Raw genomic sequence first — 23,351 nt, 5'->3', positions numbered from 1 at the left:
AACTCCTGACTGGGGCTCCTCTGACTCCTGGTTGAGACCTTCTGTCCACCAACTCCTGACTGGGGCTCCTCTGACTTCTGGTTGAGACCTTCTGTCCACCAACTCCTGACTGGGGCTCCTCTGACCCCTGGGTGAGACCTTCTGTCTCTTGACTCCTGGCTGGGGCTCCTCTGACTCCTGGGTGAGACCTTCTGTCTGTTGACTCCTGGCTGGGGCTCCTCTGACTCCTGGGTTAGACCTTCTGCCTCTTGACTCCTGGCTGGGGCTCCTCTAACTCCTGGGTGAGACCTTCTGTCTCTTGACTCCAGGCAGGGGCTCCTCTGACTCCTGGGTGAGACCTTCTGTCTGTTGACTCCTGGCTGGGGCTCCTCTGACTCGTGAGGTTAGACATTCTGTCTCCAATATGAGAGCTGTGACCAAATTAGGAGCCCTAAAACTATCCTATGGCTTGAGTGTATAATGACCCTGCACACCTGTGTACTCACACAGGCTGCTGGCATCTAGTAAAATCCGGACACAGGTTTGAAGGTTCTGTTCCACCAAGACACTTTGGAACCTTAAAGCTCCAGGACCCAATCCCAGACTACAGAACCTGGAGAAAACCAAAAACACAGCTTTCTCAGAAATGATAGTCTAGAACTTCGTATTAGGTCTTAATGCAAATCCTGTGTCATGTTCTCCTACATTATCACAGTGGCAGGGCCTCGCACTGTCACAGTGTGCAATGATCAGGAAAGGAAACAAGGATCCTCATTATGTCATATGTTTATTATAAAAAAAACTTACCCCTAAAGAGGTAATTTTGATGCAGTGAGCTTCCATCCAGTAGGTGGTACAATTGCACCTGGTGCGATTGCGACTATGCAGGCACTTCCTGATGAAGCTATGCATGATGTAGCAAAACGCATTGATGCCACGTTTACATTGAAATGGAACAGGGCACCCCTGACCGGGTACCTCCGTTGACAGATGCTCCTAGTGTTTCCCGAGGGCTCCAAGCACTCCACCAGACACTGGAAGCACTTCAGACTCCACGAACCGCCGCAGCTTGGTTAGGGTCTTGGCATCTCCTACCCACCCTGGACCTACGACAAGGCTCCAGGTTCCTGTGGGTGAACCTCTCTTTCCCCAGAGAGTGCTGCACGAACAAGCTCTTACACAAGCTCTTACAAGAGCTTGTAACAGAGAAAAGAAACAAGGGCGCCAAGTCATAAAGGTAGATGAACAGCTGTGTAATTTAATGTAGTAACTTACATGTTAAAAACAGGTATTCCAATGAAACAGCATGCATGGTGTAAAAGGACAGTCCCCACAGTAGATCCGATGGAAGATGCAAATGAAGGACAGTCACATCTGGGTCCTGTGTGGCGCGTCCTGTGTAGTGGTGAAGGAAGTCCTGAATACCGGCAATGACGGGTGATGCTGCAAATGGTGTGGGCTCCCTGGCTGGGCAGCCTCACCGCTGTCTGCCGTACAGCAGGAAGGTAATAACCCGGAACCAGAAATGGAAGGACAAGTCTGTCGGTTCCTCCACGGAAGCCGACAGGAACATACACTGAACCGAGAGTGGAGGGCGGGCTGCAAACAGTTTGCCTGATGAAGGAGGAGGTCCTCCGAAACGACGTTGCAGCCCGCCCTCCACTCTCGGTTCAGTGTACGTTCCTGTCGGCTTCCGTGGAGGAACCGACAGACTTGTCCTTCTATTTCTGGTTCCGGGTTATTACCTTCCTGCTGTACGGCAGACATCGGTAAGGCTGCCCAGCCAGGGAGCCCACACCATTTGCAGCATCACTCGGCATTGCCAGTATTCAGGACTTCCTTCACCACTACACAGGACGCGCCACACAGGACCCAGATGTGACTGTCCTTCATTTGCATCTTCCATCGGATCTACTGTGGGGACTGTCCTTTTACACCATGCATGCTGTTTCATTGGAATACCTGTTTTTAACATGTAAGTTACTACATTAAATTACACAGCTGTTCATCTACCTTTATGACTTGGCGCCCTTGTTTCTTTTCTCTGTTACATGTTTGGAGGGTATCCCTACCTCTTGAGGAGCTGCCTGTCCAATCTTCACCCCAGTACCCTGATTTGGACTTTTTGTACTCTTTCATCAGCAAGGATCCATCCGGGATCATCGCATGATTGATTAGGACTTCTACACACTTGAGGTTCTTGTATCTTGTTTGCCCTGCAATATTCTCAATATTTTCATTGTTACCCAATTTAATTTAATTATTTATCCATTTATATTTTTAATTTTTTTTTTTTTTTTATATTTATATTGGTGATTCATCTGTGGTACCACTGGTCATGTGGTCCCCTCCAAAATGGTCCAGTGAGCGCTGATTCACTGACCTAGGTCAGTGTGTGTCTTTTTCTTACAAGAGCTCAGTGATTCTCTAAGGGAGTATGGAGGACCATGGCAATCTCTTGCAGCAGATTCCCCCAATAAGAGACAGGACTGTAAATGAGGGTGAACGAACTCTACAACAACTTTATTGAACAAGACTTATATACAGAATTTGGAACATCCCGCCCCCAACAACCGCTTTCCTATTGGTCAATTGTAAAGTACCTGTGGTCTCCTTCAGGTCCTCCTTAGCCATGCAAATGAGGACTTGAAAATGAGTCAGCAGGGATTGATCAGATAGCTTGACCAGAAGGACTGCCATCTGCAATGAGACAGAGGCCCCCAGGATGCAATCAATGTACACAATAGCCAGACACAGAACAATGGGAGGTCATTAGCACTTACAATGAGACAGGGCAATCCACATTCCCAATACACAAACAAAAGGAAAGCCTTGCTGACATTGAAAGATATGTAATATATACAGCATTTAGGAATTACAGATTTCATGGCAAATGGGAATAAATCTTAATATTTCTATATGGAGATATTGCTGGCAAATATGAAGAAATCCAAACCATTACTTATCTGTCTTTAAATTCCAGTGATGGTGAATACAGTCACATACATCACCAGACATTCTAGACTGACAAGCCCCCTGGAGAACTGCTCAAGCCATGTACCCGGTAGAACAACATCACCGATACACTGTCCTCAGTGGAGAGTTGAAATTCCCACTGTACGCTTGTTGACCAACCAGCACAAGTGAATACCCCGAATACAGGGATGTTTATCTGACGTACAGTGGACATTCAGTGGCGGAAGCTAGAGTGGAGGGCTGGAGGCAAACCCCCAAGATCTTCAACAGCAAGTCTTAACAGTAAGTCTAACAGCCTGGATCATAGGAGGATCAACCAGATGGAGTAAGATAGCTTGCTTCCCATTACCATTAAGGTGATTCCAGTGCAACTGTTTGGGACAATTCTACCTTATATACTCACCAAGAAATTCATTAATCAATCATGAACTTCACCTTGGACATTCTACAATTGTAGTACCTCCAATCTGAGTATTTGCTTTACCAGCAGACCCAATAGAGCTTGGTGATCGGTCATTATATAACATATTGAGCCCCGGGGTCTGTGTGCGCAGCAATACTGGTGTTTTGCTGAAAGGCGCATTGTCACCCAGCATCTATACATTAGCAGTAATCCACACATTTTTTGCAGCACACATAGTTACACTATCTCTGTCTGGACGTAATATTGGTGATATATATTTTATAGGTGGGGATGGGAAATTGTGTGAATGGAATATGGCAATTATGAGTGCTTGACACTTTTTCCATTTTTTGATAAATAAATATATGTTTTATACACAACCATCAAGTCTAGTGTCTGCTTAGTAACCACTTGGTTAACCTTGGGGGGAGCTTTACTTCCTCTTGGATTTAACTGATTGTTTTGTTCCTGGTATTTTTTGGGTTAAATGAGCAGAACACCAACATAGTGCTGGTTTTGTCGTTAACAAGTTGGTATCCCAAACGTTTTTGTCTCCATCCCACCCAAAAACTTTGAAACTTTAAAGTTCCAGACCCCAATCAGGGACTTCAGAATCTGGGGAAAACCAAAAACACAACTTTTTCCCCTCAGAAATGATAGTCTGGAAATTTACATTAGGCCATAATGGGAATCTGGTGTAATTTTCTCTTACATTTTCACAGTGGCAGCAGGGCCTCGCACTGTCACAGTGTGCAATGCTCTGGAAAGAGAAACAAGGCTCCTCATAATGCCTTATGTTTATTATAAAAAGTTACCCCTAAACAGATGCTCATTTTGATGCAGTGTGCTCCAGTCCAGTTGGTGGTGGGATTGCACCTGTGGAGGCACCTTCCAATGGAAAGTCAATAAGACAAAGCTCAAGGAATCATCCCACCCAAGACACTTTGGAACCTTCAAGGTCCAGACCTGATCCAGGACTACAGAATCTGGAGAAACCCAAAAACATAACTTTCCCTGCTCAGAAACGATAGTCTGGAACTGTGCATTAGGCCTTAATGAGAATCTGATGTATTTTCTTCTATATTTTCACAAAGAATACAGTGTGCAATGCTCTGGAAAGAGAAATGAAGCTCCTCATAATGTCATTTTCTCCTACATTTTCACAGTGGCAGGGGATCGCACTGTCACAATGTGCAATGATCATGAAAAACCAACAGGTGCTCTTTAGGATGCAGTCTGCTTTAGTCCAGTTGGTGGTGGGATTGCACCCAGGGCTGGTGCTTCCACTAGGCAAACTAGGCAGCCGCCTAGGGCGCATTACAACCTAGGGGCGCAGCCATAAGTCAGCACTCTCTGTCCATCATGAATGATCCTCGTGAGCTGAAGGAAGGGGGCGGCAGTGGGGGAGGAAGAATGGACAGAGGAAGATGCCAGGTGTCTGGGGCAGTGGATGAACTATCAGGCCCTGGCTTTCCACCACTGTTGGGGGGGGGGGGGGCAAGAGGCAGGAAGGGAGCCCACAGGAGTGCTGCCTGCATGATGATCCTCTTTGGCTGGAGCTGAGTGGTGTAAACCCTGGGCAGGAAGTGACTCTCTGCACTGAGCTGGTGGGCAGCCGTTCATTTCCCTTGGTCGGTATTAAGCAGGGAGCGGAAGAGAGCTGAACCTGACCCCAAGCTTGGCACTGGAGGGCGGCACCTTTACTGGAGCAGAAACGACGAGGCACCAGAATGGTCTGAGGAGGTTGGGGATTAGGGACGTACAGAGTTCTCTGACTGCTGCTTCTCCCTTCACCAGGAGCTGGTTGGAGCAGTGGTGAGCACTGTGGTCCACAAGAGGAGCATCCTAGGAGAAGGAATCAGCAGAATCACAGTGAAGGAGGGCAGAGTGCGGGCCACTCTCTTCATACCGCCCAGTGAGTTTCCCCAGAACAGGGGATCAGGGTCCCTGGGTGTGACATGGAGGTTCCCTGGTGTGAAAGGGAATCAGGGTCACCAGGTGTGCTATGGGGGATAGGGGTCACCGGGTGTAACAGGGTTTCGGGATCACCAGGTGGGCCCTGAGGAATTGGGGTCCCTGGGTGTGCCATGGGGGATTGAGGTCCCCAGGTGTGACATGGAGGAACATCAGGGTCCCCAGGTGTGACATGGAAAAACATCAGGGTCTCTGGGTATGACATGGAGGAACATCAGATGCCCCTGGTGTGACATGGAAGATCATCGGGGTCCCTTGGTGTGGCATAGAGGGACATTAGGGTCCCCAGGTGTGACATGGAGGAATATGGGGGTCACTGGGTATGACAGCATAACATAGAGGAGCCATCAGATCAGGGTCACTGGGTATGACATATAGGAGTTTTTAACCCCTTCCCTTTTTATTTTATTTTTTTGGGGGCGGGGGGCACAAGTAGCTGGTCTTGCCTAGGGCGTAAAATAGTCTAGCACCGGCCCTGATTGCACCTGGTGGGTTTGTAACTATGTAGGCACCTTCCAATGGGAAGTCAATAAGACACAGCTCAAGCAAATCATCCCACCCAAAACACTTTGGAAACTTCAAGATCAATGCCCAATCCAGGACTATAGAATCCAGGGAAACCCAAAAACACAACTTTCTCCACTCAGAAACAATAGTCTGGAACTTTGTATTAGTCCTTAATGAGAATGTGGTGTATTTTCTTCTACATTTTCACAGAGAATCCAGTGTACAGGGCTCAGGAAAGAGAAACAAAGCTCCTTATAATGTAATTTTCTCCTACATTGTCACAGTTGGAATTGCACCTATGGAGGCTCCTTCCGATGAAAAGTCAATAAGACACAGCTCAAGCAAATCATCCCACCCAAAACACTTTGGAACCTTCAAGATCAATGCCCAATCCAGGACTATAGAATCCGAAGAAACCCAAAAACACAACTTTCTCCACTCAGAAACGATAGTCTGGAACTTTAATGAGAATCCGGTGTATTTTCTTCTACATTTTCATAGAGAATACAGTATGCAATGTTTAGGAAAGAGAAACGAAGCTCCTCATAATGTCATTTTCTCCTACATTGTCACAGTGTGCAATGATCAGGAAAGACTAACAGGTGCTCATTTTGATGCAGTGTGCTCCAGTCCAGTTGGTGGTGGGATTGCACCTATGGAGGCACCTTCCGATGAAAAGTCAATAAGACACAGCTCAAGCAAAACATCCCACCAAAAAAACTTTGGAACCTTCCAGATCAATGCCCAATCAAAAGCACTCATCTCCACTCATAAATTATCACACTGTACTAATCACTGGGAGATGATGACTAAAATTACCAACAGGTGGTACTTTACTCCATATAGGCTAGCTAAAATGAACCCAACTCTCTCACCACTTTGTTGGAGAGAGTGCGGAAAAATTGGCACACTTCAACACATCCTATGGGAATGTCCCTCTCTAACAAGTTTTTGGAATGCCATATTCAAATGTATAGCGTCCACCACGCGTATACTATCCCCACCTAGACCAGGATTAGCCCTTTTGAACCTCAATATAGAACACTACCCGCCCAATTTTCGGCAAATAGTCCTTCACCTCCTCCTAGCTGCCAGAACCTTAATACTGTGTAAATGGAGAACCATAGAAACACCAAATATCTCCGAAACTATACGTTTAGTGAATGAAAATTATAAATTGGAAAAAGCTTTTTCCCTGAATAATCTATCTTATCACAAATTTAATAAAGCCTGGCTGGCATGGCCTTATAGGCCACGGTAATTAATTTATGAATAAATGACTAAGTTTTATGTACTACTACCCATATGGGGGGGGGGGGGGAGTGGCTTCGCCACCCGACTCAGTGACATTGTTCCTCCTGGGGCTCTGAGCCGGGTTGGTAGGGGCTACCTCTTCCCTTTCCTACCATCTGGAAGTCTGAACTATAACCCTACCATTAAGTATATGTTTTTCTCTTGCATATAAGTTTGCTATCGTTATCTACTGTTGTAATGCTTTACTGACAACCGTTGAAATGAAGCTCCACTATCCTGTTATTTCCCCTGTTATCTACATCCAGTTGATGTAACGTTGTTGTTATTGTTATTTGATAAAACTAATGAAAATCTATTGATTGGAAAAAAAGATCAATGCCCAATCCAGGACTATAGAATCTGGGGAAACCCAAAAACACAACTTTCTCCACTCAGAAACGAGTCTGGAACTTTAATGAGAATCCAGTGTATTTTCTTCTATATTTTCACAGAGAATCCAGTGTGCAATGCCCAGGAAAGAAAAACAAAGCTCCTCATAATCCCATATGTTTATTATAAAAAAACATACCCCCTAAACAGGTGCTAATTTGATGCAGTGAGCTCCAGTCCAGTTGGTGGTGGGATTGCACCTATGGACAGGGCCGGCCTTTGGGGTGTGCGAGCTGTGCGGCCGCACAGGGCGCCATTAGCAACAGGGGCGCCATGTGGCAATCAGAGCTCGGAGTCAGTTACTCACAGGATGAGACTCATCCAACGAGTCACAGCAGGCACTGCCCCATGCCTGCAGCACCTGCATCTCCTGCACCATGCCCGCAACCCCTGAATCTCCTGTACCATGCCCGCAGCCCCTGCATCTCCTGCACCATGCCCTCAGCCCCTGCATCTCCTGTACCATGCCCGCAACCCCTGCATCTCCTGCACCATGCCCGCAACCGCTGCATCTCCTGTACCATGCCCGCAGCCCCTGCATCTCCTGCACCATGCCCTTGGCCCCTGCATCTCCTGCACCATGCCCTTGGCCCCTGCATCTCCTGCACCATGCCCACGGCCCCTGCATCTCCTGCACCATGCCCGCAGCCCCTGCATCTCCTGCACCCCCAATATTTTGCTTGTTTATTATGTATTTGGTCTGCCCAGACTTCTGAGGTTGAGCATCCCATCCCCCACACACACCTGTACTCTATTGGTGTCCACTATCAAGTAGATATAGGAGGAGTCCCCTGTAGTGCATTAGCACACCTTCCCAGCAAGGAGTGTTGTCTCCAAGGGTAAGAAAGGCTGGATTCACCCCCTTTTTTATGGATAGTGTAGGACCCACTGATAATGGGGTACTTTGACGCAGTGGTGGGCTTGAGCACGATATGGCCATATGGTGGGACTAAATCCCCATTTTTTATTTATGGATTGTCTCCATATTTGATAGTCATTTCTTTTGCATGTGTGCGCTATTCTTTTTTAATATACATGTTGCTTGGTCCATAGCTGCACCGGCTTTAGATATACATGTTCAGGGTTTGCTCCCCCAATTTTTTGCTTGTTTATCTCCTGCACCATGCCCTTGGCCCCTGCATCTCCTGCACCATGCCCTTGGCCCCTGCATCTCCTGCACCATGCCCTTGGCCCCTGCATCTCCTGCACCATGCCCTTGGCCCCTGCATCTCCTGCACCATAAAGTCAATGATTACATGGCGCTCTCTGATGGTGGGTGGCATACCATGAGGTAAAGAGGTAAAAATATAGAAAGTAAAAAATGGGTAGAAAAATATAAAAAAAAAAGGATGAGGTGGAAGGGGGGAGGGGGTCCACGAAAGCGGCTGCCAGCTGGAGCAAGGAGAGGCTCTGAGGAGAATAAAAAAAAAGAAAGCAGCGCCAGCTTAGTGAAGCATAAGGTTTATTTATTAAAAAAACACATAGTGACTTACTCTTAGGTAAGTAAAGGCCGGTTCGGTAGGTAAATGGGATCATCCATCTTTTTGTCCTGGATACCATTGCAGAAAGGAGGGGTGCCAGACAACAGCCTCCACGCACCACCGGCACCCTGCACCCCTCCTTTCTGCAACGGTATCCAGGACAAAAAGATGGATGTTTAATCTCCTGCACCATGCCTGCAGCCCATGCACTTTGCCCGCAGCCCCTGCATCTCCTGCAACATGCCCACGGCCCCTGCATCTCCTGCACCATGCCCGCAGCCCCTGCATCTCCTGCACCATGCTCGCAGCCCGTGCATCTCCTGCAACATGCCCACGGCCCCTACATCTCCGGTGCTTCTACCGGCTCACACGTGCGATCGGCGAGGGCGAGGAGACAAGGGGTGAGGATGGGGGAGCGCCACAAGATTAGCTCGCACAGGGCACCTGAACACCTAAGGCCGGCCCTGCCTATGGAGGCACCTTCCGATGAAAGGTCAATAAGACACAGCTCAAGCAAATCATCCCACCCAAAACACTTTGGAACCTTCAAGATCAATGCCCAATCCAGGACTATAGAATTCGGGGAAACCCAAAAACTCAACATTCTCCACTCAGAAACGGTAGTCTAGAACTTTAATGAGAATCCAACGTATTTTCTTCTACATTTTCACAGAGAATCCAGTGTGCAATGTCCCGGAAAGAAAAACGAAGCTCCTCATAATCCCATATGTTTATTATAAAAAAAAACATACCCCTAAACAGGTGCTAATTTCAATGCAGTGAGCTCCAGTCCAGTAGATGGTGGGATTGCACCTGGAGTACTGAGTGATGCGCATTACTGGATTCATCAATTATTAGACGGTCCATAGAGATAAGGGCTATCGTTTCATGTTTTATTTTGTTTGATTTACACATTTTATTAGGTGCTCTTGCCTGTTATTATTTGCTTTTTTTTTTTGTTATTTGGAGATCTTCAGGGACACTTGAGTTTGGGTGGAAAGCAAACAAACAGACTCGGTAAACATTGCTCAGCGTGGTCTAGACATAACATAAAGCTCTTTAAGCCCCATCGCCATCAGCGGCGCACGGGCCTATAGGGGGAGACAGAGCATTAGAGACAGCAGACGGTCGTACAGAACTCTGTACATCACAGAGACACAGACCTATAAGGGGAGACATAGGATTAAAGATAAATACAGACAGTCGGATACGGGGAGAGACGCGTGGGGGAAAAAAAAATTGCATTAGCTCAGGTTGGCTGTGAAAATTGCTGTGTAATAGACCAGACGCTGAGCCCCACCGTACAACCTCCATGCAGCGTGCCTGCCTGCGCTAAGTCCAAGGGAGGGGGGGTGGTGGTGTCGCTACCTGGGCAATCGCAAAGACCCATGCGATGATAGATAATTGCACACTCCAAGCCGACGCCGCCTGGATGCACAGATCTTAAAGAGGACCGGAGTCAGGATTTGAGGACAGCAGTGCGATCGAGACAGTCTGGGATGTAGGAATCAGACAGTGTGGGAATCAGCAGAGACAGAAGCGTATCGAACCGGGTGGCTCAATGTAGACGCCTCTACTGAGGATGGCAATCCGAGCGCAGACAGTCTGATTACCGGGCACTGCCAATTCCGCCGTACCTTATTATGATCAGGTGAGACTGGGTGGGACAGCTGTGTGCGGGGAAAAGGGGTGGGGGGGGGCAGTTGCCTGTAGGGAAAAAAAAAAAAATCATGCATGCTAGTATGTTCAAGGTGAACTTGTGAACTGGTACTCAACCACCCTTCTTCTGATATATGCCTATAGATTGCAAGCTCTTGAGGTCAAAAGCAAGCAGAAAAAGCCCCATTATTGCCTTTTGTTGTAAAAGTTTAATATTTTTAAAGGCATGGGAAGAGCTCAGTGCTGCAGCGTGTCCAAGGTGAACTTGTGAACTGGTACCCAGCCACCTTTCCTCCAATGCATGCCCTTAGATTGCAAGCTCTTGGGGTCAAGCAGAAAAAGCCCCATCATTGCCCTTTGTTGTAAAAGTTTAATATTTTTAAAGGCATGGGAAGAGCTCAGTGCTGCAGCGTGTCCAAGGTGAACTTGTGAACTGGTACCCAGCCACCCTTCCTCCAATGCATGCCCTTAGATTGCAAGCTCTTGGGGTCAAGCAGAAAAAGCCCCATCATTGCCCTTTGTTGTAAAAGTTTAATATTTTTAAAGGCATGGGAAGAGCTCAGTGCTGCAGCGTGTCCAAGGTGAACTTGTGAACTGGTACCCAGCCACCTTTCCTCCAATGCATGCCCTTAGATTGGAAGCTCTTGGGGTCAAAAGCACGCAGAGAATCTCTATTGTTGTTAAGGGTGTATCGGATCCTGCTTCTTTTGTTATAAAAGTTCCATAATTTCATTAGGTTGGTAGAGCTTGTGAACTGGTACCCAGCTGACTTCCACCGATGCATGTCTATAGATTGCAAGCTCTTGAGGTCAAAAGCAAGCAGAAAAAGCCCACTCGTTATCTTTTGTTGTAAAAGTTTAATATTTTTAAAGGCATGGGAAGAGCACAGTGCTGCAGCGTGTCCAAGGTGAACTTGTGAACTGGTAACCAGCCACCCTTCCTCCAATGCATGCCCTTAGATTGGAAGCTCTTGGGGTCAAAAGCATGCTGAGAATCTCTATTGTTGTTAATGGTGTATCGGATCCTGCTTCTTTTGTTATAAAAGTTCCATAATTTCATTGGTTTTGGTAGAGCTTGTGAACTGGTACCCAGCTGACTTCTTCTGAATTATGTCTATAGATTGTAAGCTCTTTGGGTCAACATTCCTGTCGTTGGTTAATGTCATGTATATCCTGTTTTGTGTTGTGAAAGTTTAATTTTTTTCTAAGCTTTAGGAGAGCTCAGTACTGCAGTGTGTCCAAGGTTAACTTGTGAACTGGTACCCAGCCACCTTCCTGCCCATAGATTGCAAGCTCTTGTGGTCCAAGGCTTTCAGAGGTTCTCCACCACCAATAACACTGTGCAAATGATGCTTCTTTTGTTGTGATAGTTTTGTATTTTTATAGGCTTTAGTAGAGCTCAATGCACTAGCATGTCAAGATGAACTGATACCCAGCCACCTTACTGCCCATAGATTGCAAGCTCTTGTGGTCGAAGGCTTTCAGAGGTTCTCCACCACCAATAACACTGTGCAAATGATGCTTCTTATGTTGTGATAGTTTCCAACTTTTTACGCTTTAGTAGAGCTCAATGCACCAGCATGTCAAGGTGAACTGATACCCAGCCACCTTCCTGCCCATAGATTGCAAGCTCTTGTGGTCCAAGGCTTTCAGAGGTTCTCCACCACCAATAACACTGTGCAAATGATGCTTATTTTGTTGTGATAGTTTCGTATTTTTTTAGGATTTAGTAGAGCTCAATGCACCAGCATGTCAAGGCGAACTGATACCCAGCCGCCTTCCTGCCCATAGATTGCAAGCTCTTGTGGTCGAAGGCTTTCAGAGGTTCTCCACCACCAATAACACTGTGCAAATGATGCTTCTTTTGTTGTGATAGTTTTGTATTTTTATAGGCTTTAGTAGAGCTCAATGCACTAGCATGTCAAGATGAACTGATACCCAGCCACCTTCCTGCCCATAGATTGCAAGCTCTTGTGGTCGAAGGCTTTCAGAGGTTCTCCACCACCAATAACACTGTGCAAATGATGCTTCTTTTCTTGTGATAGTTTCATATTTTTATAGGTTTTAGTAGAGCTTAATGCACCAGCATGTCAAGGGAAACTGATACTCAGCCACCTTCCTGCCCATAGATTGCAAGCTCTTGTGGTCCAAGGCTTTCAGAGGTTCTCCACCACCAATAACACTGTGCAAATGATGCTTCTTTTCTTGTGATAGTTTCATATTTTTATAGGTTTTAGTAGAGCTTAATGCACCAGCATGTCAAGGTGAACTGATACCCAGCCACCTTCCTGCCCATAGATTGCAAGCTCTTGTGGTTGAAGGCTTTCAGAGGTTCTCCACCACCAATAACACTGTGCAAATGATGCTTCTTTTCTTGTGATAGTTTCATATTTTTTTAGGATTTAGTAGAGCTCAATGCACCAGCATGTCAAGGCGAACTGATACCCAGCCACCTTCCTGCCCATAGATTGCAAGCTCTTGTGGTCGAAGGCTTTCAGAGGTTCTCCACCACCAATAACACTGTGCAAATGATGCTTATTTTGTTGTGATAGTTTCGTATTTTTTTAGGATTTAGTAGAGCTCAATGCACCAGCATGTCAAGGTGAACTGATACCCAGCCACCTTCCTGCCCATAGATTGCAAGCTCTTGTGGTCGAAGGCTTTCAGAGGTTCTCCACCACCAATAACACTGTGCAAATGATGCTTATTTTGTTGTGATAGTTTCATATTTTTATAGGTTTTAGTAGAGCTTAATGCACCAGCATGTCAAGGTGAACTGATACCCAGCCGCCTTCCTGCCTAAAGATTGCAAGCTCTTGTGGTTGAAGGCTTTTAGAGGTTCTCCACCACTGATAACGCCATGCAAATGCTGCTTCTTTTGTTGTGAAAGTTTCATATTTTTATAGACTTTAGTAGAGTTCAATGCATCAGCACGTCAAGGTGAACTGATACCCAATCACCTTCCTGCCCATAGATTTCAAGCTCTTGGGGTTGAAGACAAACCTTGATTCTCTGCCATCATTAACGCCATGCAAATGCTGCTTTTTGCGTTATAAAAGTTCCATATTTTTATAGGCTTTAGTAGAACTCAATGCACCAGCATGTCAAGGTAAACTTATACCCAGCCGCCTTCCTACCCATATATTACAAGGTCTTGGGGTCAAAGGCATGGGGAGGTTCTCTGGCATCATTAATGCCATGTAAATGCTGTTTCTTTATTTTTTTCTAAAGTTTCTTATATTTTTAGGCTTTGGGAAAGTTTGTGAACTGGTACCCCGCCTCCTTTCTCCAATGCATTCCTATAGATTGCAAGTTTTTGGGGTCAAAATTCCTGATGTTGGTTATTGCCATGCATATCCTGTTTTGTGTTGTAAAAGTTTCACTTTTTATGCTTTGGGAGAAGCTCAGTGCTGCAGTGTTTCCAAAGTTAACTTGTGAACTGGTACCCAGCTGTCTTCCTGCCCATAGATTGCAAGCTCTTGAGGTCATAGGCATGGAGAGGTTCTCTGCCATGATTAACACCATGCAAATGCTGCTTCTTTTAATGTGAAAGTTTCATTTTATTATAGGCTTTATTGGAGCTCAATGCACCAGCATGTCAAGATGAACTGACACCTAGCTGCCTTCCTGCCCATAGATTGCAAGCTCTTGGGGTCAAAGACATGCAAATGTTCTCTACCATCATTAACACCATGCAAATGCTGCTTTTTTTCTATGTGTGTGTGTGTGTATATGTAAAAGTTTCATATTTCCTTAGGCTTTGGGAGATCTCAGTGCTGCAGTTTGTCTAAAATGAACTTATGAACTAATACCCAGCCGCCTTCCTGCCCATAGATTGCAAACTCTTGGGGTCAAAGGCATGGGGAGGTTCTCTGCCACGATTAACGCCATGCTTCTTTTGTTGTGAAAGTTTCATATTTTTTAGGCTTTGGGAAAGCATGTAAACTGATACCCTGCCTCCTTCCTCCGATGCATTCCTATAGATTGCAAGCTTTTGGGTTCACAATTCCTGACGTTGATTATTGCAATGCAAATACTGTTTTGTGTTGTGAAAGTTTCATTTTTTTAAGCTTTGGGAGAGCTCAGTGCTGCAGGGTTAACTTGTGAACTGCTTGCTACGCAGACACCTTGCTGCCTACAGATTGCAAGCTCTTCTGGTCGAAGGCTATTAGAGGTTCTCCATCACCAATTACACCATGAAAATGATGCTTCTTTTGTTGTGAAAGTTTCCGATTTATATAGGCTTTAGTAGAGCTCAATTCACCAGCATGTCAAGGTGAACTGATACCCAGCCTTCTTCCTGCCCATAGATAGCAAGCTCTTGGGGTTGAAGGCAAGCAGAGGCTCTCTGTGAACTGGTACCAAACCATGTTTCTCTAATGCATGTCTATAGATCGCAAGCTCTTGTATCATCAAGGAAATCATCATTATCAAAGGCATACAGAGGTTCTCTGCCATCATTAACATCATGCAATTTCTACTTCATTTGTTCTAAAAGTTTTTTGTATTTTTATAGAGTTTAGGATAGCTTAGTATACCAGTGTGTCCAAGGTTAACTGGTACACTGCTGCCTTCCTCCATACTTTCTAAACAAAGAGACAGTTAACTTTCCTTCATACTTTGGGGGGGGGCGGATGTTGACATCAGTGGGAGGAATAGTGCTCCATCATTGGTATCAGTAGGAGGAATAGTGCCCCATCATTGGTGTCAGTGGGAGGAATAGTGCCCCATCATTGGTGTCAGTGGGAGGAATAGTGCCCCATCATTGGTGTCAGTAGGAGGAATAGTGCCCCATTATTCGTGTAAGTGGGAGCAATAGTACCCCATCATTGGTAGTGGGAGGAATGGTGCCCCATCATTGGTGTTAGTTGGAAGAATAGTGCCCCATCATTGGTGTCAGTAGGAATAATAGTGCCCCGTCATTGGTGTCAGTGGAAGGAATAGTGTCCCATTATTGGTATCAGTGGGAGGAATAGTGCCCCATTATTGGTATCAGTGGGGGGATAGTACCCCATCATTGGTGTCAGTGGGAGGAATAGTGCCCCATCATTGGTATCAGTGGGAGGAATAGTGCCCCATCATTGGTGTCAGTAGGAGGAATAGTGCCCCATCATTGGTGTCAGTAGGAGGAATAGTGCCCCTTTATTGGTGTCAGTGGGAGCAATAGTACCCACTCACTGGTAGTGGGAGGAATAGTGTCCCATCATTGGCGTTAGTTGAAAGAATAGTGCCCCATCATTGGTGTCAGTGAAAGGAATAGTGCCCTATCATTGGTGTCAGTGAAAGGAATAATGCCCCATCATTGGTGTCCGTATTAAGAATAGTGCCCCATCATTGGTGTCAGTAGGAATAATAGTGCCCCGTCATTGGTGTCAGTGAAAGGAATAGTACCCCATCATTGGTGTCCGTATTAAGAATAGTGCCCCATCATTGGTGTCAGTAGGAGGAATAGTGCCCCATTATTGGTATCAGTGGGAGCAATAGTACCCAATCATTGGTAGTGGGAGGAATAGTGCCCCATCATTGGTGTTAGTTGAAAGAATAGTGCCCCATCATTGGTGTCAGTAGAAATAATAGTGCCCCGTGATTGGTGCCAGTGAAAGGAATAGTACCCCATCATTGGTGTCCGTAGGAAGAATAGTGCCCCATCATTGGTGTCCGTAGGAAGAATAGTTCCCCATCATTGGTGTCAGTAGGAAGAATAGTTCCCCCGTTTTGTACTTTTAGAGGCTTAGGGGGAGTGCATCAGTGAGTGAGTATAAGGTGAACTGATAAGTTACCTCCCTGCTCTAATTCATGCCTGTAGATTGCATGATCTTGCGGGATAATTACATACCAAGGATCCCTATTATTGGTAAATGAGGTACAAATCCTACTTTTTGTGTTGTGAAAGCTTCATATTTTTATAAGCTTATGCAGCAGTGTGTCCAAGATGAATTTGTGAATTGATACATGGCCTGCCTTTCTCCATTGCATGCCCATAGATCACAAGCTTTTGGCATCATTTACACATCCAACATTATTAATGCGATGCAAATCCTGCTTCCTTTGTTATAAAAGTGTTGGGAGAGTTTAGTGCATCAGTGTGTCTAAGATGAACTGATACCCGGCTCCTCTACTTAAATGCATGCCTGTTGGAGTGCAAGCTCCTAAGCTAAAAGCTGCATTGAGCATCTCTACAGTACTGCTGCATCAGCATCCAGAAAATTATATTTTCCGGCCTCACCTTCACCTGTGTAATAAATGCTTATTTGCATTGTATTTCCTTTCCATAAAGCTATTTCTATTCACTTGTCATGTGCCTTTGCAAATCTGACCGCTTCAGGTGGAGTCAATTTCCTAGCACTGCCCCCTTCCCCTTGTAAATCAAAGCCCTCTCCTCCTCTGGAAGCACCGAATTAATGTGTGTGCTGGACCAGCTCCTCCACTGCTCCCCTAATCAGGGCCGCCATCAGGGGGGGACAGCCCATACACATGTAAGGGGCCCGGGCGTCCTGAGGGGCCCAGGCTCCCAACCAATGAGACCGAGTTGTTGCTGCTGTAGTTACTAGCAATTGCTAAAGCAGGGCGGCCATGGAATGACCTGATGCAGCTCACTTAGCCCTTGCTGCAGATGGAAGGCGAAGTGATATCATCTGCACTGCGCCTCTCCCTGCAGATCAAAGAGCTGCGTTGCATATAGCCTGCAGGACTGATCTGGAGACAAGTTGTTAGACATTACAATGATAAATTGATTGACAATGTTGCTGAATGTGGGCCTGTGCGGTGACTGTCTCTTTCTTGGATTGTGCTGTTTGTGACTGTCTCTTGACTAGTGTTGAGCGAACACGGACTGTATTATTCGTGTTCGTACCGAATAATTGGATTTTTTGTACCCGAACACGGACACGGACACTTTACTGTATGTTCGGGTAAAAATCCGTGTTCGGTCGTTTTATTTCCGGGTTTTGCATGCTTTGGCGCTCTTTTCATGGCGGGCTTTCAACAGCCAATCAACAATCGTTTAACTGGTGTGCCTTAAGCCATCCCAGCCATGCCTGCAAATGTCTCAGTAGCTGTGATTGGCCGTCTGAAGCATGTGACCAAGTCTTTATAAGTTCGAGGCAGCCGCAGCGGCGTCATTATGCTGCTTAGATTCAGGGACAGAGCACACATCAACGTGCTGGCTGCTGATTAGGGAAAGATAGGCAGGAAAAAACCATTTGTGTCCGGATAGAATTGAGGGACAGGTCGGAGTGTTTAGGCAGGGCGAGTTGTAGGCATTTTAGGGATAGAGTCTGCTGAATTATAGGGTCAGTGTCTTCTACAAACTACAATCGATATTGCTGTGTGGGGGGTGGGGTCTGCACTCAATCCTGATCTACGATCTCTTCTCAATCCTGTTAGGGACAGAGTCTGCTGAATTTTAGGGAAACTGTGTTCTACAAACTACAATCGATATTGCTGTGTGGTGTGGGATTGGAGATAGGCAGGTGTCAGTGATCCACATCCATTTTTCTGTGTGTGAGCTGCAGTGAACACAATCTTTTTGGGCTGCAGTGAACACAATCTTTTTGGGCTGCAGTGAACACAATCTTTTTGGGCTGCAGTGAACACAATCTTTTTGGGCTGCAGTGAACACAATCTTTTTGGGCTGCAGTGAACACAATCTTTTTGGGCTGCAGTGAACACAATCTTTTTGGGGTGCAGTGAACAAAATCTTTTTGGGGTGCAGTGAACACAATCTTTGTGGGGTGCAGTGAACAAAATCCTTTGTGGGGTGCAGTGAACACAATCTTTTTGGGGTGCAGTGAACAAAATCCTTTTTGGGGTGCAGTGAACAACATCCTTTTTGGGGTGCAGTGAACACAATCTTTTTGGGGTGCAGTGAACAAAATCCTTTGTGGGGTGCAGTGAACACAATCTTTTTGGGGTGCAGTGAACACAATCTTTTTGGGGTGGAGTGAACAACATCCTTTTTGGGGTGCAGTGAACAAAATCCTTTTTGGGGTGCAGTGAACAAAATCATTTTTGGGGTGCAGTGAACACAATCTTTTTGGGGTGCAGTGAACACAATCTTTGTGGGGTGGAGTGAACAACATCCTTTTTGGGGTGCAGTGAACAACATCCTTTTTGGGGTGCAGTGAACACAATCTTTTTGGGGTGCAGTGAACACAATCTTTGTGGGGTACAGTGAACAGAATCTTTGTGGGGTGCAGTGAACACAATCTTTGGGGGGTACAGTGAACACAATCTTTGGGGGGTACAGTGAACACAATCTTTGTGAGGTGCAGTGAACACAATCTTTGTGGGGTGCAGTGAACACAATCATTGTGGGGTGCAGTGAACTCAATCTTTGTGGGGTACAGTGAACACAATCTCATACTTCTGAAGGTTTGAGGGTGCTGCCTGTTCCATACTCCCCCTACTCCTCATCTAGCCTTTTAGGGGTACAAACAATAGTAATTGGGGCCTAGTGTGGTTGTGTACGTGTGATATACATACACTTTTTTGGGATCATATTTTCTATTCCGCTATTTAATCAAAAACCTTTGGGGATCAGTTAAATTGGGGGATAGTCTGTGTTGGTACGTGTGAGAGAGATCCACCTTTCCAAGTTGTTGGGGTTCATCTCATACTTCTGAAGGTTTGAGGGTGCTGCCTGTTCCATACTCCCCCTACTCCTAGCCTTTTAGGGGTACAAACAATAGTAATTGGGGCCTAGTGTGGTTGTGTACGTGTGATATACATACACTTTTTTGGGATCATATTTTCTATTCCGCTATTTAATCAAAAACCTTTGGGGATCAGTTAAATTGGGGGATAGTCTGTGTTGGTACGTGTGAGAGAGATCCACCTTTCCAAGTTGTTGGGGTTCATCTCATACTTCTGAAGGTTTGAGGGTGCTGCCTGTTCCATACTCCCCCTACTCCTAGCCTTTTAGGGGTACAAACAATAGTAATTGGGGCCTAGTGTGGTTGTGTACGTGTGATATACATACACTTTTTTGGGATCATATTTTCTATTCCGCTATTTAATCAAAAACCTTTGGGGATCAGTTAAATTGGGGGATAGTCTGTGTTGGTACGTGTGAGAGAGATCCACCTTTCCAAGTTGTTGGGGTTCATCTCATACTTCTGAAGGTTTGAGGGTGCTGCCTGTTCCATACTCCCCCTACTCCTAGCCTTTTAGGGGTACAAACAATAGTAATTGGGGCCTAGTGTGGTTGTGTACGTGTGATATACATACACTTTTTTGGGATCATATTTTCTATTCCGCTATTTAATCAAAAACCTTTGGGGATCAGTTAAATTGGGGGATAGTCTGTGTTGGTACGTGTGAGAGAGATCCACCTTTCCAAGTTGTTGGGGTTCATCTCATACTTCTGAAGGTTTGAGGGTGCTGCCTGTTCCATACTCCCCCTACTCCTAGCCTTTTAGGGGTACAAACAATAGTAATTGGGGCCTAGTGTGGTTGTGTACGTGTGATATACATACACTTTTTTGGGATCATATTTTCTATTCCGCTATTTAATCAAAAACCTTTGGGGATCAGTTAAATTGGGGGATAGTCTGTGTTGGTACGTGTGAGAGAGATCCACCTTTCCAAGTTGTTGGGGGTTCATCTCATACTTCTGAAGGTTTGAGGGTGCTGCCTGTTCCATACTCCCCCTACTCCTAGCCTTTTAGGGGTACAAACAATAGTAATTGGGGCCTAGTGTGGTTGTGTACGTGTGATATACATACACTTTTTTGGGATCATATTTTCTATTCCGCTATTTAATCAAAAACCTTTGGGGATCAGTTAAATTGGGGGATAGTCTGTGTTGGTACGTGTGAGAGAGATCCACCTTTCCAAGTTGTTGGGGTTCATCTCATACTTCTGAAGGTTTGAGGGTGCTGCCTGTTCCATACTCCCCCTACTCCTAGCCTTTTAGGGGTACAAACAATAGTAATTGGGGCCTAGTGTGGTTGTGTACGTGTGATATACATACACTTTTTTGGGATCATATTTTCTATTCCGCTATTTAATCAAAAACCTCTGGGGATCAGTTAAATTGGGGGATAGTCTGTGTTGGTACGTGTGAGAGAGATCCACCTTTCCAAGTTGTTGGGGTTCATCTCATACTTCTGAAGGTTTGAGGGTGCTGCCTGTTCCATACTCCCCCTACTCCTAGCCTTTTAGGGGTACAAACAATAGTAATTGGGGCCTAGTGTGGTTGTGTACGTGTGATATACATACACTTTTTTGGGATCATATTTTCTATTCCGCTATTTAATCAAAAACCTTTGGGGATCAGTTAAATTGGGGGATAGTCTGTGTTGGTACGTGTGAGAGAGATCCACCTTTCCAAGTTGTTGGGGTTCATCTCATACTTCTGAAGGTTTGAGGGTGCTGCCTGTTCCATACTCCCCCTACTCCTAGCCTTTTAGGGGTACAAACAATAGTAATTGGGGCCTAGTGTGGTTGTGTACGTGTGATATACATACACTTTTTTGGGATCATATTTTCTATTCCGCTATTTAATCAAAAACCTTTGGGGATCAGTTAAATTGGGGGATAGTCTGTGTTGGTACGTGTGAGAGAGATCCACCTTTCCAAGTTGTTGGGGTTCATCTCATACTTCTGAAGGTTTGAGGGTGCTGCCTGTTCCATACTCCCCCTACTCCTAGCCTTTTAGGGGTACAAACAATAGTAATTGGGGCCTAGTGTGGTTGTGTACATGTGATATACATACACTTTTTTGGGATCATATTTTCTATTCCGCTATTTAATCAAAAACCTCTGGGGATCAGTTAAATTGGGGGATAGTCTGTGTTGGTACGTGTGAGAGAGATCCACCTTTCCAAGTTGTTGGGGTTCATCTCATACTTCTGAAGGTTTGAGGGTGCTGCCTGTTCCATACTCCCCCTACTCCTAGCCTTTTAGGGGTACAAACAATAGTAATTGGGGCCTAGTGTGGTTGTGTACGTGTGATATACATACACTTTTTTGGGATCATATTTTCTATTCCGCTATTTAATCAAAAACCTCTGGGGATCAGTTAAATTGGGGGATAGTCTGTGTTGGTACGTGTGAGAGAGATCCACCTTTCCAAGTTGTTGGGGTTCATCTCATACTTCTGAAGGTTTGAGGGTGCTGCCTGTTCCATACTCCCCCTACTCCTAGCCTTTTAGGGGTACAAACAATAGTAATTGGGGCCTAGTGTGGTTGTGTACGTGTGATATACATACACTTTTTTGGGATCATATTTTCTATTCCGCTATTTAATCAAAAACCTTTGGGGATCAGTTAAATTGGGGGATAGTCTGTGTTGGTACGTGTGAGAGAGATCCACCTTTCCAAGTTGTTGGGGTTCATCTCATACTTCTGAAGGTTTGAGGGTGCTGCCTGTTCCATACTCCCCCTACTCCTAGCCTTTTAGGGGTACAAACAATAGTAATTGGGGCCTAGTGTGGTTGTGTACGTGTGATATACATACACTTTTTTGGGATCATATTTTCTATTCCGCTATTTAATCAAAAACCTTTGGGGATCAGTTAAATTGGGGGATAGTCTGTGTTGGTACGTGTGAGAGAGATCCACCTTTCCAAGTTGTTGGGGTTCATCTCATACTTCTGAAGGTTTGAGGGTGCTGCCTGTTCCATACTCCCCCTACTCCTAGCCTTTTAGGGGTACAAACAATAGTAATTGGGGCCTAGTGTGGTTGTGTACGTGTGATATACATACACTTTTTTGGGATCATATTTTCTATTCCGCTATTTAATCAAAAACCTCTGGGGATCAGTTAAATTGGGGGATAGTCTGTGTTGGTACGTGTGAGAGAGATCCACCTTTCCAAGTTGTTGGGGTTCATCTCATACTTCTGAAGGTTTGAGGGTGCTGCCTGTTCCATACTCCCCCTACTCCTAGCCTTTTAGGGGTACAAACAATAGTAATTGGGGCCTAGTGTGGTTGTGTACGTGTGATATACATACACTTTTTTGGGATCATATTTTCTATTCCGCTATTTAATCAAAAACCTTTGGGGATCAGTTAAATTGGGGGATAGTCTGTGTTGGTACGTGTGAGAGAGATCCACCTTTCCAAGTTGTTGGGGTTCATCTCATACTTCTGAAGGTTTGAGGGTGCTGCCTGTTCCATACTCCCCCTACTCCTAGCCTTTTAGGGGTACAAACAATAGTAATTGGGGCCTAGTGTGGTTGTGTACGTGTGATATACATACACTTTTTTGGGATCATATTTTCTATTCCGCTATTTAATCAAAAACCTCTGGGGATCAGTTAAATTGGGGGATAGTCTGTGTTGGTACGTGTGAGAGAGATCCACCTTTCCAAGTTGTTGGGGTTCATCTCATACTTCTGAAGGTTTGAGGGTGCTGCCTGTTCCATACTCCCCCTACTCCTAGCCTTTTAGGGGTACAAACAATAGTAATTGGGGCCTAGTGTGGTTGTGTACGTGTGATATACATACACTTTTTTGGGATCATATTTTCTATTCCGCTATTTAATCAAAAACCTTTGGGGATCAGTTAAATTGGGGGATAGTCTGTGTTGGTACGTGTGAGAGAGATCCACCTTTCCAAGTTGTTGGGGTTCATCTCATACTTCTGAAGGTTTGAGGGTGCTGCCTGTTCCATACTCCCCCTACTCCTAGCCTTTTAGGGGTACAAACAATAGTAATTGGGGCCTAGTGTGGTTGTGTACGTGT

The 23,351-nt window shown here is 45.4% G+C and overlaps 1 protein-coding gene across 1 annotated transcript in view; it reads left to right on the top strand.

Moving 5' to 3' along the window:
- The first annotated feature begins 10,207 nt into the window (after nucleotides 1–10,207).
- NCOA1 (nuclear receptor coactivator 1) overlaps nucleotides 10,208–23,351 on the top strand; it is a 755,746-nt gene continuing 742,602 nt past the window's right edge. Inside the window, exon 1 of the mRNA XM_082251137.1 lies at nucleotides 10,208–10,654. The gene's annotated coding sequence lies outside the window, so the exon portion shown is untranslated. The remainder of the gene's footprint in view (nucleotides 10,655–23,351) is intronic.

The sequence above is a fragment of the Pelophylax lessonae genome (assembly GCF_965119305.1).
Source record: "Pelophylax lessonae genome assembly, chromosome: 3".
In the NCBI taxonomy this organism is placed as follows: Eukaryota; Metazoa; Chordata; class Amphibia; order Anura; family Ranidae; genus Pelophylax; species Pelophylax lessonae.
Note: the sequence above shows the minus strand (reverse complement) of the source record. Positions and strands in the feature narration are given on the sequence as shown.